A 6,866-nucleotide genomic window follows, 5' to 3' on the forward strand; every position below is an offset into this window, starting at 1 on the left:
CTTAAAGCACCTGATCTAATACCCTTTTGATAATTAAAAAAGGTTTCAGTTACTGGTAGAACTAGAATAAATTAGAAATTAGCTATTTCAAAAAAAAATTGGGCTGTACTTCCGAAAACCTCCATGCTCCAAATTGACTGAAATTTTGGGAACAGGTTTCATTTTAATAGAAATGACGATTCCAAGAAGGATTTTTGGCGACTCGAGAAAAAATTTTTTATCATTTAGGTGTCCTTCCCTACTTTGCCGACGCAATTATAACGGCAGGAATACTTGAGGTAGATTTGAAGGCGGTTCTGATGCCATGAAATCTGCTATTTTCAATTGTTTTTTAAAAGGTATCAATGTGTCCAGAATACTAGTACATATTACAATGTATCATCAATTACTTGATGATATTAATTATGTATATCTTGTATATCAATAAAACTTTTATACAAACCTAATCCAAGCTTTAACTTCAGTGAATTAGGTTTGGTTAGGGTAGACGAATATTCCGGCCGCTGAGAGGCGGCCGGCCACGCATGCCAAAATCATTGATATCAATTAAGTTTGATTTTTAAATCCCCCCGTTATGTCTATTGATTTTTAACTGCCGCAATGGGTTTGTAGAAAGCGTAGATAACAGTATATAGATGCAGATACTATGCCGGTAAAATAGAGAGTGATATTCATGTGATAACAAATTTTTTTTCGAGTCGCCAAAAATCCTTTTCGCAAACATCATTTTTATCAAAAAAGAATCTATTTCCAACATGTGAGCCAATTCGGAGCATGGAGGTATTCGGAAGTTTAGCCAAAAACTGCAATTGTCGGTGCATCAATAATAATTAAAAATATAAATAAACACGATCACGATTCAAATTACTTGTCTGTGTCAAAAATTACGTCATGTTTTGCGTTAATACTAATCTCTGATACTATACGTGTGTATATATGTATATCAACAGAGTAAAATTACATGTAATGGAAACGTAACATAAGATGCAAATGAAGCAGCACACTAATGTTACATAAACAGTTTATTTTTTTTTTCAGGCAATAATATAATATTTATGTAAAGACATAAAACATGAGATATGATCAAAAGCCAAAAGTGTAATATAGGAACGGCCCATTTGCCAAATAAAATAATTTCAAAGAACAAAAAATAGAGAGATTTATCAAATAGGATGAGTTAATTATCAATTAAGTGCTTCGGAAAAATTTGAAAAATAGAGTTAATCACTGTAGCATGTGAACGGTTTATATACGTGTGATATCTTTATTATGAAATTTCTGCCTGTACCGTTATTTTATTACTTAATATATATGGAAAATGGAAAGCTATTATGGTGCTGAATTCATTGAACGGCATGATTTTTTAAAACGTTATTAATGATATTTATCTGATACAGCTTTGTAAAATTAATTGTAATGTATAAATTAAATCATAAAGTAGTAAAGGGTCGATAAATTATTATAAACCAAAAAAGTATATGGCTAAGCTTTCGAAAACGCCCATGCTCCGATTTAACTGAAATTTTGCAAATAGCTTCATTTTATATAGAAATAATGTTTACGAGAAAATTTTTTAATATTTTAAGGCTATTCCCTACCTTATTGACACACCGTAATATCACTAAGCGGCTTGGACATCACGCGGATTTTTCATCGAAGTAAAGTTGTCGAGAAATATTAATATTTCTTAACGATTTGTATCTTAAAAAATTGCTTCCCATTTGCTCCCTTGGAATCTAAAATTGCTTTAGTCGCAAATATTATATTTAATAAGATATTCGCAAATAAAAAAGCAAAAATTTGTTATCTGCAAAGCAGATAGTAAATGGTATTTTTACAAAGATATTATGGTGCCAAAAAATTGCTCCTGATTTGTTTTATAAGATTCAATGGTCAGATATCACAATAATAACTTTGTAGTATGTACTACATGTGACAGATGTCGCTGACATTTACTGTCACTCGGTGTGACAGGGATGTTCGATTCACCGGAAACACCAACGAGATACTGTTAAAGACTGCCAAGTTATTAAATGTATATTTCATATCTAATGTAGATATAGTAATGACGATAGTGTTGCAATCTGTGCATTGATCTGTGGGAAGGGATCAGTATATTACATTAGATCCAATGTAGATACAGTAATAATGATATTGTTATCAAATGTACATTGATCTGAGGGAAGGAATCAGTATATTACATTAGATCCGATGTAGATATAGTATCAACGATGTTGTTATCAAATGTACATTGATCTGTGGGAAGGGATCAGTATATTACATTACATCTATTGTAGATATAGTAATAATGATATTGTTATCAAATGTACATTAGTCTGTGGGATTAAGTCAGTATATTAACTTACATATGATGTAGATGTATTAATAATGATATTGTTATTACATTTATATTATGTTGAGACAAACATGTATAAACCAATGCACACTGTGATGCACTAGTGAAAAAGAGTGGGATGCGCATGCGTGCCTCCTAGTTGCTATCTATCTTTTACTTCCTATTTCCTGTATGTGTGTGAATGGTTTTCTAACGATAAGAACACGTGTTTATGATACTGAAGTTTAAAATAAAAGAAGATTTTTGCACCTATGTGCATGCTCGTTTTGTTGATTTAATAAAAATAAAAACCGTGTGTCGGTTTCCTATATTGATCAGATTATGGACCCAGATTCGGCATTAGTGAAGTATAAGTGAATATTTTTGAGAGTCCATTCTTCTTTGAGGTTAAGACACGTGCAAGATTGGAACCATTAATTATGAGTTAAATTACAAAAATTGAAGCACTGCATAAGGACAACTATGATACGTAGAAGATGCAGATGGAAGCAGTGCTTGTAAAAAATGACCTGTGGCAGTATGTAAGTGGCGAAATGGTTAAACCGGAAATTACACAAGTAGCTCCCAATGCAGATGCTGACTGGATCAAAAACGATAAAAAGGCCAAGTCCGATTTGACACTATGCATAAGCTCATCTGAGTTAACACAATTGAAAGGGTGCAATACCTCTAGAGAGGTATGGTTAAAATTGGAAAACATTTATGCTTCAAAAGGACCTGCTTGTAACGCGTGAAACGCGATTTAATTTAATTTGTGGAATCTGTCGCAATAAAAGTTTATTTTGTTTATCTTGTGTAATTTGTATAACTAGTTTAAGATACCATAAGTGGAGTATTTAAGTTATTATGAGTGCGATTCGGGGCTGGCTGGAGTCGCGAATGTTTTGATCGTTTTTGGATGAACCAATAACGTGGGAGAAGCGTGCTAACTCTCAACGGTGTAGCCCAGCGTGCGCGGAAAACTCTAAGAGTTTTCTGTGGCCGTTAAGCCCCCCGCGTGCTAGGGTTGACGCAGGTGTCGACCTGAGGCCGTTTCCGGCCTCGCCAGGAACAGGTTCCTGAGTTCATGAAGGCAAATGCGTGCACGGAAAGAGAAATCTTTCCGGGGCTGCTAGGCTACCGGCGAAACCGGCAGAGTTGGCATCGCGCTTGAGGCGGGGATAATCCCTTAGCCCAAACATTCGGATTAATTGCGAACGGCGACGAGCCGTGTCGATGCGCGACGAATAGATTCATTCGCTCTTGAGCCTGCCTCGAGTCAGTACCGGCAGAATAAATTCATATATTCTTTCCATAATTCCTTGTACGGCCAAGTCTTTTTACCTACCAACGCTATCCCTAACCGTTACACTGCTCAAAAGGCAACGTTACTTAAACAACTCACGTTACAACGGATGTCTGAAAACGAGGATGTGAAAAGCCACATAAATAAATTTTTTGATGTGGTGGATAAGCTATCAGATATGAATGTAGATATAAACGAAGATCTACTATCTATCATGTTGTTATACAGCCTGCCAGCAGCTTTTGAAAATTTTAGATGCGCCATAGAGTCGAGAGACAAGTTACCAAAAGCTGAAGATTTAAAGGTAAAAATTTTAGAAGAGTACGATGCCAGAATGCAATAAAACAATTTTTAACAAAAAAAAATCCGACTTCGAAATGCACTAAAAAGTATAAAATAATTTCTATTTCATTTATATCTGTATTCCATAGCTATTAATAATATCTACTGTGACCCTTTCGGGGGTTCACTCTATAAAAGGGGGGAACGTCGCAAAATACAAAGTGGTTGGGCGCCAGCCACGTAATGTGGCAATCGAAATCAAAAAAGAGAGAGAGAAAGGGGTATTGGGGGAATTCACAGTAGCGGGGATTCGGGCACTTACGTCCGTACAATTTTCGCGGGGGAATGCGCCAGGAGGAAATAGCTGGGGGTGGGAAAGTACAGGGTCGGGATGGTTCTCGCGGGGGTCTCTATGTTACGCGTAGCTTATATAATTGAACGGGGTCAAAACGAGAAGGGGTACGTTGCCAACACTCAAACAGTAATCGAATGCGATCAATATAATCAAAGGGCTCACCAAACTGCACACCAAACTCACTCTATAACTTTCACGCTGGCTCGCTATCTCTCGCTCAAAATCGCTATCTCAAATTCGCTTCTATAAATCTCAATACACAACACTCTGACTCGTAGCCTAAGGCTCACTAACGGCTCGTCGTCGCCGCTGCGACGACGAGACCGTCGCGGCATCTTTTTGGGAGGGGATGGGGTTTTGGAAGGGGGCCTCTTCCGGCCCGGGATGGATCGATTATCGATTTTCGATACACCGGTGATCGGGATCGATGGGGCTGACGGACTTCCTTCGGTGACGTCTTCGGGCTCGGCGACAGATGGCTCCGGGTGGACGTTTGCGTCAATTTAGGCCGCATCATCTCATGCTTCTGGGAGATTCCTTGGGAGTCCCACGTTGCTCCGATTTTTGGAGGGGTGGGTCTGTCGCCGGCCTCGAAGCTCCTGGTGAGGGTGGTCCTCGGTGTGTGTCACTCCGTCGCCTCCATCGGTCCGACAGCGGTGGGCAGGGAAAAAGGGGTAAGGTGAGGGGAGGGTTAGAGGTTATCGCTAGGTGGGTGTCTGAGTGGGGGAAGCGCAGCGATTGTTACGGGGGGGCACGGGTGTCACCACGTTACAACACCCCCCCGCCTTGACCGGAAACGAGGAATACTACAAAAAGGGGGTCAACGATGAAATTTTTGAGAGAAAAGAGATACAATAATTGGCGGGCTATTCACGGTCACTCATTCGTCCATGCTGCGCTCTCATTCAGGGGGCTCGCGGACATGAGCGACCCTCCTGTTGACGTCTCATGTTGTATGAGTTTTAAATGGGTGGACCTGTAATGTAAACGGGTTAGTATCTGGCCGAAATCATGAGGGAAAAGGGGGAGTTTCTAAATATTGGGTGGAGAAATTATTACTTAATTTTATCTGCCTTGGGTTTTGTGGTTCGTTGTGTCAAAGTTTTATTTTCGTTTTCCGAGATTTGAGCGCTAAATTTTTGTTTCATTATTGTCGATATCTAGGAAAATTCTAGGTCGTGGAATAGGTAAGGACATGAGGGGAGGTATGGAGGGTTGGTCTGTTTTTATTACGTTTATCGTAGGGTTTAGGGGGTGTTTTCGGGGTCGTCCTCGTCCTCGACGAGGGGGTGGGGTAGGAATGGGTGTTGGAATTATGATTTGAGTATTGTGTGGAGGTATCGGAGTTTTCCTCGGTCTCCCTCGCCCTCGGCGTGGGAGTGGAACTGGAGTGGGTGGTGTGTTTATTATCGGTGGAGTGTTTTGGGGTGCTTGGATTTTTCGGGGTCTCCCTCGTCCTCGATGAGGCGCTGGAGTAGGGGTAGGCGAGGAAGGGGACGTTTGCGTGGGAGTTTGTTGTGGTATTTGTTGGGTGGAAATGTCATGGGTTTATGAAGAAGGTCCTGGCTGAGAAATATTGGTAATATCTTGACTTAAGGAAGGGTTTTCGGAAATTGAATCGTCAAAATTTGGAGGGGGTCTGAAGGGTTTAAGGTCTTTAATGTGGACTTTAGGAATGATATTTCTATCAGAATCTTTTAATTCGTATACAACGGGAGAAAGGATTTTTGAAATGGTGTAGGGACCTGAAAATTTAGGGGCGAGTTTGGACGCGAAATTGTGAGCAGCGGAGGAAAGGATTCGTTGGCGTCTCATGACGAGGTCACCAATTTGGTAGCGCTCGTCACGACGCCCACGATTATAATAGGAGGCTTGGCGGTAGGAGGCTTTCTCTAGATTTCGGTGGACAATGTCGTATAAAAGGGTTAACCGGGAAATGCGGTTGGACCATTCTTGGGGATTTCGGGGAATTATTAAAGAATCGGATTTAATTTCGTGGCGGAGGTTTTGGATGGGACGGGGGTTTCGACCAAAATTGAGGAACGCGGGAGAAACGAGGGAGGAGGAATGTACGGCGGTATTATAGGCAAAACAAAATTCAGGAAAGTGTTTGTCCCAATTTCGATGGTCTTCTCCAATAAACGTCGTGATCATGGTTTTGAGAGTTCGATTAACTCTTTCTACAGGATTTGCTTGGGCATGGTATGGAGGAATTGTCGTCTGTTTGATTCCGTACATTGTCAGTCTGTTCGTTACGTCTCTGTTACAAAATTCTGTACCGTTGTCTGTAAGGAGGAATTTGGGACATCCCCATCGGTGGAGGATAAGGGACTCGAAAGCGGAAAGGATTGGTTTGGCGGAAGCTTTATGGAGGGGTTTTACTTCAATATATTTTGTGAAAAGGTCTTGGAAAACGAGGAGATATTTATTCTGGGATTTACTGGGAGGGAAGGGACCCATAATGTCAGCAGCCACGACGGTCCAGGGCGCTTCCACCGGGCGCTCCCGCATCAACCCCGCCGGCGGCCGCTGCAAAACTTTGCTTTGTTGGCATTGAAGGCACCGTCTGACAAATTGGACTACATCCT

At 40.5% G+C, this 6,866-nt stretch overlaps 1 protein-coding gene across 2 annotated transcripts in view; it reads right to left on the bottom strand.

Moving 5' to 3' along the window:
* The window catches only part of LOC114880889 (Y+L amino acid transporter 2), a 91,396-nt gene extending 86,785 nt beyond the window's left edge, over positions 1–4,611 (bottom strand). Inside the window, exon 1 of one of the 2 annotated variants that reach the window (XM_046285730.1) lies at positions 4,462–4,611. The gene's annotated coding sequence lies outside the window, so the exon portion shown is untranslated. Of the gene's footprint in view, positions 1–4,440 lie in introns of both variants that reach the window. The other variant, XM_046285728.1, reaches the window with a different exon arrangement.
* Between the last annotated feature and the right edge of the window lie 2,255 nt (positions 4,612–6,866).

This window comes from Osmia bicornis, chromosome 5 (assembly GCF_907164935.1).
Source record: "Osmia bicornis bicornis chromosome 5, iOsmBic2.1, whole genome shotgun sequence".
Taxonomy (NCBI): domain Eukaryota; kingdom Metazoa; phylum Arthropoda; class Insecta; order Hymenoptera; family Megachilidae; genus Osmia; species Osmia bicornis.